Genomic DNA, 12185 nt, shown 5'->3' with positions numbered 1-12185 from the left:
TTCAGGTGATTTTAAAATAACTTTGTGGGGGCCCCATGGTGACCCACGGTTAGATTCTCTTAATCTAAGGTCACATGACCTTCCCCAAAATGTTGGGGGGTGACAAGTCCAGAAGCTGGGAAGATGAAGGGGCAGGGCCAGAGCCAGAGCCAGAGAAGAAGCGGGGCCAGAGCCACTCCTCTTCCAGCCTCCTCTTCTGGTCATGCTGCCTGGAGTGGCACGCAGCAGCTGCACGCTCCCAGGCAACCTCCAGCCACACTGCTTGCCTGGAACAATCCAGGCAGGCAGCATGGCCGAAGGCTGCCTGGGAGATCCAGGGGGACTGGAGCAGAGTCCGCCCTCCCACCAGGTAACATGGGATGGGGAGGGGACAGGGAGAGCATGGTGGGCTGTCACATAGGGAGCAGGGCGGGGAGGAGTCATGTGAGGGGGTCATGTGGTGGGTGGGGATAAGTCACGTGGGGAGGTCACGTGCCCCCCTTTTAGCTGGTGCCCCCTTTCTGTCCCTCCCACTAGATGCTTCAATGGGAAGGGGAGAAATTACTAATATTCATCACTAAGTGTAAGAGACAGAAAACATTTTCTCCATGGATGGATTTTTCTTCTCCCATATGTTATCTTCTGACAACACACCTACAATGTTATGCACGGGTATCAAGGTATATAAAAGGGCTTGAAATAGTTTAAAGTCAGAGACTAAATGAAATCCTCCCCACTTTAAAATATATATCCTCCCTGTAGTTTATCTGCCAGGGGGCTACACTAAAGAATAAAGAGAAGATCATCACAAAACCAGCTGAAGTCATTACTTAATTAATAGTTACTTATGCTTTTAATAAAAGATAATTTACATATTTAAAGGAAAGGGAGAGTGATTGAGAAAGATTACGGTGCCTATGTGTTTCAGGCTTAATAGAACCTGAAAGTTACCATGCTTTGACTATTAACAGTTGCCTGTAGATAATGAGCTTATTAAGTGATTCCCATAAAATAAATCTATGGGAATAGAGCCTAGAAAATAAACTAGCTTGCTGTACCAGAGTTTGACTTGCAGCATTTACTGTATTCTAGCATCACTATTCACAGGGCTTGAGTTAAGGCTGTGCCAATAATTCTACTATAAATATCCATTTTCAGGAGGTTTATAATGAGCAGTAATATATATCTACTCTGTATGTGCCCTATAATTTGGCAATAATTGGCAAAAGCTAATGGTCAGAACTTATTTTATAGGAATCTTTTATGTATTAAAATAGTCAGATGAAGATTAACTTTCTTGACTCAGTTTGCATTATTGTCTCACCTACTAAAAAATCAGAACAGGAAGTACTTTTGATAAATGGATTGAAAGGTGGACTAGCTTCACAACATCTCCTCTAAGTACTTTAGTGTCCTCTGCTGAAATGCTGAGATTGAAGCTCCGTAGTGAATTAAAAACAGATAACCCTCCAACTCTTAGAATAACCATCTCCTATGGAAGATTTTCCAGAAGCCGAATAATTTCACGGTCACAAAGCAGAGCTGAAACGTGGCACCATACATTCCCCACACAGATATTGCTACATGGCCACAAAGTGGCCAAACACAGTAGAAATGTTGCACATACACTGCAGAAGCTGGATGTAGGAAGATACAGAGGGACTCAGTAGACACGCATGCACCACTGAAGGGACTCTGTAGACACACATGCACCACTGAAATAAGCTTCACAGCAGTTGCCTTCACAGGAGCATAGAAAAGGGGATTCTGGGAAGTCTTGCAGTATAGCCCATGTAGTAGAAAATATTACAATACCGATTTTACAGAAGAGGAAATGGAAACAGAGACAAGACTCCTGGGTTCTGTTCTTACTGCTTCCTCCACCTGACTTTGCAATGTTGGGCTTAACATTTCAGTGCCTCAGTTTTCTCCACTGCAAAATAGGATATTGCAGTTTTACCTGCTGTTATGCCAGGTGCTGGTGAAACCTTGTTGAAGCTGGTGGGTGAACTAATCACCCTTCATTCAGGATAAATATTAAGAATCAATGAAGATCCTATATGGAATAAGAGGGCTGAAACAATAGCAGCCAATTCCCAAAACACATAAAAGGCCAGTCAGGAATATGAGCTGTGTGTGTGGAGGGCCTCCACAGGTGGGCTGAGTATTGCTTGAGGGAGGTTTGGGTGTCAGAGAGAGAAGCAGCAGAAACCCCACAGAAGCAGGCAAGAAAGAAGCAAGGAAGCACCAGAGATAGCCAGGGAAGCACTTGTAGCATGACCACAAGGAAAAAGCGAAGAGAGAGCTTTTAGTGCAGAGTGCTGGCTGGGCTTGGAGATGTAAGAAATGAAACTGTCTCTTGTTATTTGTTTGATTCCTACTGCAATACTCTGAATTTTGGCTAACTGCTCCGATCAAAAGGGATAATACTATCTTTGCAAAATATTTTGAGAGCTTTGGATTAAAAATTCTATGTAGGTTATCATGATTATTTATTATTAATTATTATTATTTTATTTATTTGATGTTTTGTACAGAATAAGTGTTAAAACTCCTGAGATGAAGGTCATGTTGAAACAATCTTACTGTTAGCTGCAGAGGATTAAGGGATATGTTTCCAGAGGCACATTTATAGTATAAATCCCACTCCTTCTGAAATGTGTTCCTTCCTTTTTCATGCTCTACTCTAAATATATTTTATGACCTTACGGGGTGTTATAAGTACATTTTCAGAGTTAAAACAAACCAATTACCAAATCATTTCTTTCTCTTTGAAAAAAGTCCTTGTTGAAAACAGAGGTGCATGTATGGTGGATTTTAAAGGCTAATATGGGTATTGTTTCAAAGAAGGCATTTATTTTAAATGTGTTGGTCTTTTCTGCATTATTTGTGTTTAGCCAATAAAATCAATTAGGTTTCTCATGAAAAGGAAATTCAAAGTACATTAAAATGTGTCCTAAGCCAGTCTGGGAATGGAAGACAGCCAAACTGACCAACCAAAGTGGCTTCCTTTTTTGTTTTGTTTTGTTTCTTTGTTTTGTTGCTTTTTGTGAGGGATTTTTACTCCATGAATTTAGATTCACCAGAGCTAGCTGTTTACAGTATTTAAGCTGTTGCTTGATAAGTTAGATGGATTGATGCATCATTTTACATTAAAGTCATAACATTTTACATTACATTAAAGTCATAACATTTGGGGCTGTGATCTTGTTAGCCATACTTTGGCCCAAAACCTATCTTGCGTCCTCATCACTCACAAAGCACATATGACACATGCACCCCATCCCTGACCTGCTCCCACATTATGGCCTTGCCCCTGCTATTCCTCAGCCCATCCTTGGTGTGACAGCAGGTTGCAGAATTCAGATGAATAAAGAAGTTCAGTTACACTCAGTTCACATTTTCAAGCATTTATTTGCAGCCACCAGGGCTTGTAGTATGTATGGTTTTTTTGTTTTGTTTTGTTGTTTTTAAATTAAGAAAATGAAAGCTAAGATTCTTATTTCATCAGGAGCTGGGAGACCTGGACATGGGACTATAATGCCTATATCTCAATTCGGCCTTGGTTAATGATTAGAGCACAGGACTGGGAGGAAGATTTTACGGCTGTGTTACTGTCTCTTATACTGGCTTACAGTACAACTCCTGTAAATTGGTGTATGAGTTGAACTAGTCCCATCCCAACAAAACTCTGCCCAAACAGATATGGTAACAATAAAATAGAGCAAGGTGCAAGGAACTCAGCAATGAACAGTTATGGGCTAAGTTGCTGATAGGGGAAGCTTTTGCCTATCCCTTGTCAAAGGTACTTTTATGCACTGAAGAATAAGGGTTTATATTCATTATTTATTATCTATATACATTATCTCTATTATCTATATACATTTTAATCCTCTACTAAATTATTGGCCTCAATCTTATATTGTGATAATGAGTTCCACGGGTTAATTATGCACAATGTATGTATTCGTTTATCAGGGTTTTTTACCCTGCTGCATTTAAATTTCTTTGACTGAGCCCATTTTCTTGTATTGTGAATAGGAACTCAGAAGCACCCAAGTGACCAGAGCTCAACAAAATATTCCAGGTAAGGCTTGTTTTCCAGTTTCTGAAGGATATCTGCCTGGCCCAAATAATCACATTGTTCTGACCATTTTACTGTTATGGGTTGGGAATAACCAACAGACTTCATTCAGGGTAGTTGTAAAAAACAGTTAAGCTTCTCCATGAAACAAGGTAACTGAAACCATAGAGGCCTTCACCCAAACACAGGTGCATGTCACCACCCAAAACAAAGACACATGCAAGACACATGTGGACAGAGGGGTTCACTGACTATTGTTTTCTGGAGGTTTGTGTGTGTGTGAAAGAGAGAGAAAGGCAGAAACACAGAGAAGCAGGAGAGAATACCAGAGAAGTAGGAGCAGAAAAAAGGTAAAGATGCAGTCACAAGAAGTGCCAGGAATGTGGCTGTGAGATAAAGTCAGAGAGCTTTTGGGATATGTGCTGTCTGGGGAAAAAACATTTCCTTTAAGTACGTTAACTTGGAACTGTGATACTGGTTCTTGTTTGATTCCTGTTGTGTTCAGGGAAACAGGACATTGTACATTCTTTGTAAGTAAACAAGATTGCATCAGAGAAATGCCTGATTCCATCATCAATTTCTTTTCCTAACTGGAACAGCCCAGAAGATCTTGGCTAACCTCTTGGAACAAAAGGAGTAACGTTATCATACTGTTTGTTTCTTTCCTTCATAATTCCTTTTTTGTAGAACTTCTATGCCTCTGTTATAATTACTGAAGTAGCCTCCCTGCTGAACTGAAAGATTTTAATATCATTGTTTTTCAGTTTAGTTATTTATCTTGCTTCCTCTTTTTTTATTTTAAAACCCTTTTCTAAAGTTTAATACTAGAGTGTAGGGTATGTATGATGAGCAAATCAGTTTTTTCCAACTCCAGTTTCCATGATGCTGTGATTATTACATAATACTAGTTTTACAGGTGGTGAAATTATAAAAGCACAAGAAAAGTTGTGATTTATTCAAGGTCACAAACAGACAGGGCTGGGGAGAGAACACAGAAATCCTGAATCCCAGTATCCTACTAAAACCATTGGGCCACAATAGAATCACCATCCAGTTGCAATATAGGACAGAAAGTACGGGCTGTTACTATCTGTGTGGCATATATTTTATTGAGCATTGCATTTAAAGGGCAGGCACATCAGGCTACCTGGCCTTTTACTGTTCCTAAAGTGTCTTCTGTTCTTACATATTTGACACCTCAGTCTCTTGATAAGAAAGTATAACAAGAAAAGAAATTCCATTCTTGAGATGTAGTTATAATACGAGTGGCAAGGGGTACAAACTAAACCTGTTTTTCATGTAATCTCCAGGCATGTAATTTTGTAATACCAGCTCTGATAACACTGCCATATTGGTTATCCTACCCCTGCACTTGGAATGGAGGATGAATGATATTTTATTTCTAGTCAGCACCCAAAATCTCCTATGGAAAAATGTCCAATTGTTTCCAAATATAGTCATTTTGTGCACTATGCTGACAGTAAATGTTTCAGCTATTTTTCAAAAGTCTCTCTTTTTATGGCCATGTTCTCCACTTTTAACTCTTGCCCACTCAAGCAGACTTCACACAGAAAATGGAAGGTTTCCCTCCATAAGCAGTGAGGTTATAAGTGTAAAACAGAGCCTATATTAATATGATTCTATATTCATATGACTTTGTAATTTTTTTTAAGTTTACAAACAAAGTATGCATAAAAGAAAAGCCTTTTCCCTAAAGAAAAATAATGTTAACTTCTAGCATGTTGAATAGCCTCATTCCTCCCCTGGGATAAGGTGCCATTCAGTGGGATGGAAGAATCTCACCAGGTAGCTTTTGGTAAAACACAGTAATTTTTGGAGGGTGGAGGGAGTCTCATGTTCTATTAAATCATAACTGATTAATGTTTTGTTTGTTTGTTTTCCCACTGATCAAGAATTAATTATCATGCACAGAAGGCCAGATTTCTTGTCTCCTGACGACATAACCTCCTGAGGGGATAAGAGGGAAGGGAACAGAAATTAAACATCTTGTTCCTCTTGGTTTCCATGCTCTTCTTATACATGCATTACCTGCTCTCCCCCTGCCAACTACAAAAGGGATCAAGGAATCAGACCCCCATAACTATACCTGCCTCCTGGGCGTCCATATTCCCAGCATACGGCAGTATTGTCCTACCATAGACAGTGGCCATTGAAAGGAAGCAGCTGCTGCAGTCTGTGCCTAACTAATGAGCCTTGTGGCTGACTGGAAAAAAAAAACTCAGATACCAATACCCTCTTTATCTGCCACCCACTCTGCTTACTTTTCACAACTCACTTTTCAAACCCTAGAGTGCTGTCCCACTCAAAACAAAAATCCTTCTGATTACTTTATACTCATTGTGTCTTCTTCCCAGTGAGTAGTGCTGACATAAGTATCCACTTCTATGGACTCTGCATCCCTACCCCACAAGTTCCTCTGTCACAGAATTACCAGAGAGAAGAATTAAAAATGCTATAATACCCAATGGTACAATCATCCATCCTTCCTCAGTTTTAAGACTCCCACCCTCAAAAAGAAAAAAGGATGTTATTTAATTCTGATACCTTCTGGTGTCTCCCACCACAGGCTAATCACACTATCAGCTCTGACCTGCCTCCATGCCACAGAGACTGGCCCATAAGTGTCCTACCAAGGTATTCTCATCTTAACGGTTTCCTACCCTGATGGCCTCTCACCCCAATAACATGCTAATTGTTCCTTCTACATCCCTCAGCATAAACCGTCCACCATATATATAATATACACACACACAGCCTAGAAGGTTGGCTCCTGATCTGCTGTTGGGTATCTACTATGACTGGAGAATAGCCAATGTGACACCACTTTTAAAAAGGGCTTTAGAGGTGATCCCAGCAATTACAGTCTAGTAAGCCTGACTTCAGTACTGGGCAAACTGGTTGAAACTATAGTAAAGAACAAAATTGTCAGACACATAGATTAACATAATTTGTTGTGGAAGACATCAACGTGGTTTTTGTAAAGGGAAATCATGCCTCACCAATCTACTAGAATTCTTTGATGGGGTCAACAAGCATATGGACAAGGGGGATCCAGTGGATTTTCAGAAAAAGGTATAAACAGTGAGGTGACAAAATTTGCAGATGATACAAAACTACTCAAGATAGTTAAGTCCCAGGCAGACTGTGAAGAGCTACAAAAGGACCTCACAGAACTGGTTGACTGGGCAACAAAATGGCGGATGAAATTCAATGTTGATAAATGCAAAGTAATGCACATTGGAAAACATAATCCCAACTATACATATAAAATGATGTGGTATAAATTAGATGTTACCACTTGAGAAAAAGGTCTTGGAGTCATTGTGGATAGTTCTCTGAAAACATCCAATCAATGTGCGGCAGTCAAAAAAGCGAACAGAATGCTGGGAATCATTAAGAAAGGGATAGGTAATAAGACAGAAAATATCATGTTGCCTCTATATAAATCCATGGTATGCCCACATCTTGAATACTGCGTGCAGATGTGATTGCACCATCTCAAAAAAAGACATATTGGAAAGGGTTCAGAACAGGGCAACAAAAATTATTAGGAGTATGGAACGGTATGAGGAGAGATTAATAAGACTGAGACTTTTCAGCTTGGAAAAGAGATGACTAAAGTGGATATGATTGAGGTATATAAAATCATGACTGGTGTGGAGAAGTAAATAAGGAAGTGTTATTTAATCCTTCTCATAATACAAGAACTAGGCATCACCAAGTGAAATGAATAGGCAGCGGGTTTAAAACAAACAAAAGGAAGTATTTTTCACACAACACACAGTCAACCTGTGGAATTCTTTGCCAGAGGATGCTGTGAAGGCCAAGACTACAACAGGGTTCAAAAAAGAACTAGATAAGTTCATGGAGGATAGCTCCATCAATCGCTATTATCCAGGATGGGAAGGGATGGTGTTCCTAGCCTGTTTGCCAGAAACTGGGAATGAGTGACAGGGGATGGATCACTTGATGATTATTGGTTCTCTTCATTCTCTCTGGGGCACCTGGCATTGGCCACTGTCGGAAGACAGGATAATGGGCTAGATGAACCTTTGGTCTGACCCAGTATGGCCATTCTTATGTTCTCATGTTATTTCTAGCTGGGCAGGGCCTATCTGTTCTTGGACAGGGATCTTCAACAGCAATCCTCACTGGTAGTATGTTGTTGGGTCAGACTGTGATGTAGTAACATGAATGAATAAAGTAACCAGAATTTGACTTTCTCTAAAGGCAAGACCTGGTCCTAATTTTACTATCAGATCCAGTGCTATGACTTAGCATTACAGAATAGTTCCAGCCCAGTAACATTTTTTTAAAAAAATAACTCTGAAGGACCAGTGTATTCCTGCAGATAAAATGAAAGAAAAAAAAAAGAGTCCAGGGACAATCTGAAACACATTCCAAATAGCTATTCCAACAATGAAAAATTAATATTCTTGTCTGGGCTTTGAAGGGGTCCCGAGTTTGTTAGAACTAGTTTGAGGAGATGGCTGGTTTGTTGAGCCAATGAGAAATGAGAGCAAATATCTTCATGCTCCGTTACTGGAAGATCACAATGAGTAAGGAGAAAAGGTAAATCAATAAAAATATTTGTTCTGAGACTCAGTGGATTCTCCATTTAATTTTCTGTAATAAAATAATAATAATAATAAATAAATCACACTCCTGGAGCTCTTTTGTTCCTCTCCTTACAAACTGATAAAAGAGAGAGTAAGCTTTGCTTTGTTCTCTGTGTGTTGTATTATCATCACTCTTATCTCTTTTAAACTCCCCCCCTCATTCATGCTTCATAAGAAAGGCGTAAAAAGACTTTAAGGACTATATATCTACAGGCATGTCACCAAATACCTAACAATGGCACTGATACTAGGCTCATATTAAAGACTTAACTGCACTGAGCTATGAAAGAAAATCCATTTCAGAATCATTGATTGAGAATATGGTTGCAAACTAGCCATGATGTCTTGTGTTCATGAATAGAGTTAAGCAAAGGCTGTCATAAAAATAGATTTATAAACATATATGTATATGCTTTGGGCATCCACACTGATAGGAGTGTTTTGTTCGGGACATTCACCAAAACCAAGATGATCCAAATAGAATGGGGAGTAAGGCACAAAGATATACTGTGTTAATAGGAAATCCTCACCATCCAAAACTCCCATTGAATTTGATGATAGTTTTCTTTAGTAAATGTTGCATTATTTGGCCCCATATACTATTTACAAAGTGCTCTACGTCAGTGGACAGTTAAAATATAAGTAACACTCATGAACTAAAGCTCTTTTTTGCAATTTGGAGGACACAGGAGTATGGCAGCTGGTGGGATGAAGAAAGTAGTTTTTTTCAAAAACTGGATTGGTTTCAGAGAAGTCAATGCTGGGCCTAAGCTGGTCAAAAAAATAATGGAACAGTTTTCCATTGGAAAATCCAGTTTTGTTGAAATCAACAGTTTCTGGGAATGTGTTGAGTTTGAGGAGGGAAATGTCAAAATGAATCTTTCTTGATTTTGTTTGGAAATGTTAAAATTATTATAATTATAATAATGTATTTATATTTAACATTTTATATTAACATGCTTTGACAGTATCAAAACTTAATTACTCCACAGTTTCAAATTTAATTTTTTGGGACTTTCCATTCCACATTTCAATTTTTCAGAGTTTTGCGTTTTTGTTCCAATTTGGAATGAACGCAGATTTCACAACGCCAGATAGAATGGGACTGATTCTGTTTTCTAACCTGCTCTACATAAGCCATTTAGCTGCTTTTTCATTTCTAATTCACTAATCCAAATGCAGCCCTGGTTAGTATTGAAGGAAAGCCATTACTATATAAAAGGCTACGTTTTGCTGGTGTATTTGAAAATGATTCAACCTTAGTGCAGTTCTCAATGGACAAGGGTCTACTGAACAGAAATCATTATCCACTTTTGTTGGAAATCTCAGTAGAGACACTGAGGAATAACTGATCATGGAGACCAAATTCTACCTATTCAACCTTAAAAGTGGGGTCTGCAAGGTCCATGTTAACTCATACTTGCATTACTGCTGCCTCTTTATATAAAGACTATTAGGAAAATATTTATTTACTTATTTCTATTTTAGTCTGAAGTAATTTCCATACCAAATGATGTCCATCTCAAACTCCAGTCTCCCTTGAGATACATTTAAAAGTACATTCTTCACCCTCATAACTCATCAGACCAAGACGGTTTAAAACCTTTGTCTCTCAACACCCTTTACCACCAGAGAGAAATTCTACCCCCACCTGCCTCACTCCTGTGCCAATGCCTGCTCAAGCAGATTGGAAGGCTTTCATCTTCAAGCACCTTCACAAGCATTAAATTCACTTTCAGTTTAAAATAAAATAATATTTTTAGAATTCTCCAGGCCTGCTGAGAAAAATGTAATTTGAGCTATGCAGCTAACAGTGTTTTGATCTCTCACACAAAGTGGGAAATTATGATTAAAGCATTTCCATGAGAAAGCACAAGGGTTGGTCTAAAAATGAACATGGAGAAGGCCAAAGTCATATCCAACCAGCAGTTTCAATTAAAATAAATTGTCACTGAAGGATTGAATGGATGGCTTTGTATACCATAGAAAAGTGGATAGGTATAGACCAAATACTGAAAGAGATTAAAGGGAATGATGATCACCTCAAACTGGTGGGAACACCTTTGGAAGGCTTTGTAATCCTGAGACACAAATGTCTGATCTCCCTGAACAGCTAGAATTCATGTATCCTGATATCCATCTACTAAGACAAGATCAAAATAAAAGTTTTCCATTAAATTCAAAATTATTAATAAAGAGTATTTCAAAATTTTATCTGGGGAAGAGATAGATACTTACATAGTTCAAAACTGTAAAGCAAAGACGGGGATAAAATCAAATGACGATGCAGCCACTGAACCTCATTAATTTAAAATCATCCAGTGCTCGTCACCTGTTTTTCAGTAGCTGTATTCCTGCCTCTTCATTGACAACACAAAAGAGAGAAAGGACTAATATGCATCTAAATAGTTACGAAGGGAAAATATTGCCTCTGCATGTAACCCTCAGTGGGCACAGCAATGAGATATTGATGGAAATTACAGCGTGGCAACACATTTCTTCATTTGTGTTGTACGTTCCTAAACTAAATTCACCCACAAGACTCCATAAACTGTGTACAATTCTTTGTTATGTATTATTTTAACTTGTTTTTAAAAGGACATACAGTACTATTAATAATACTGCCCTAAGTTTATAGTTTATTCCCAAATGCTATGTCTTTTCACCACAAACAATAGCTTGGAGAGACATAAGTGCCCCACATTCACTTATTGCTTGTTTCCAATTAATGTTAGGGCCCATTGTCTGAGAGCTATTGTTCATGCAAATGGATTCTTTGATCAATTAACAAAAGAACTGGTATCTTAAAGGGAAGTAAATTTCTTAGCTGTTCAAAGGAGTATTTTGAGAAGTGATTTTAAGTGCCTTGATATCCCCAGTATTACATAGATGTAAAGATTTTAAAGATGTTGAGGGTTCAGTTCTCCTATCATGCCACCATTGCTGACTGCTGCTGTGGCTACAGTATATTCAGCATCATTTTCAACTCGTCCATAAAATAAAATGAAGATGTCATTGGTGACTGCTTATCTTAAAATCACCCTCTTCTGGATAAATTATTTTATACATGAGAGAGGAGTTGTGTCTCTCTGATCCATTCAATCTTAGTGTCCCTTCTATGGCTACCAACAAACTTGCTGTGGACATTGTAGATAGTGTGATGTGAGCACCTCTCTAGTAGGAACTTGTATGGCAACCAGTGTGAAATTAGTTTATTGTCTTCAGGTAGAAATCAAATGGTAATGACTTTGTAAGTCCCTTCTAACTTGGGTGTTCCATAGAAAATGGATCTAGAACCACAGGAAAAACAAAGTGTAGCTGCAGTAATGTTCTCAGCTAACAATTCATATTCTGAGTTACTTTAAAACATAGCAGTTTGTTTCCCTGTATCTACTCTCACACACTACTACTTTCCTAACATAATACTTTGTACAGTTGACTGTTTAACAAGCAGAAGGGAATTTCTTTTCCCCCAAGACTGT

At 38.6% G+C, this 12185-nt stretch overlaps 1 long non-coding RNA gene across 4 annotated transcripts in view; it reads right to left on the bottom strand.

Annotated features, from left to right (window-relative positions):
• LOC142072529 (uncharacterized) overlaps positions 1 to 12185 on the bottom strand; it is a 79635-nt gene that overhangs the window by 12928 nt on the left and 54522 nt on the right. Inside the window, exons 1-2 of one of the 4 annotated variants that reach the window (XR_012668936.1) lie at positions 10942 to 11053; positions 10746 to 10846 (exon numbers count right to left, since the gene is read on the bottom strand). The exons of the other annotated variants lie outside the window; for them this stretch is intronic. This is a non-coding gene — a long non-coding RNA (uncharacterized LOC142072529). Of the gene's footprint in view, positions 1 to 10745; positions 10847 to 10941; positions 11054 to 12185 lie in introns of those variants that run through there. 4 annotated transcript variants of the gene reach the window in all.

This window comes from Caretta caretta, chromosome 6 (genome assembly GCF_965140235.1).
Source record: "Caretta caretta isolate rCarCar2 chromosome 6, rCarCar1.hap1, whole genome shotgun sequence".
NCBI classification, from domain to species: domain Eukaryota; kingdom Metazoa; phylum Chordata; order Testudines; family Cheloniidae; genus Caretta; species Caretta caretta.
Note: the sequence above shows the minus strand (reverse complement) of the source record. Positions and strands in the feature narration are given on the sequence as shown.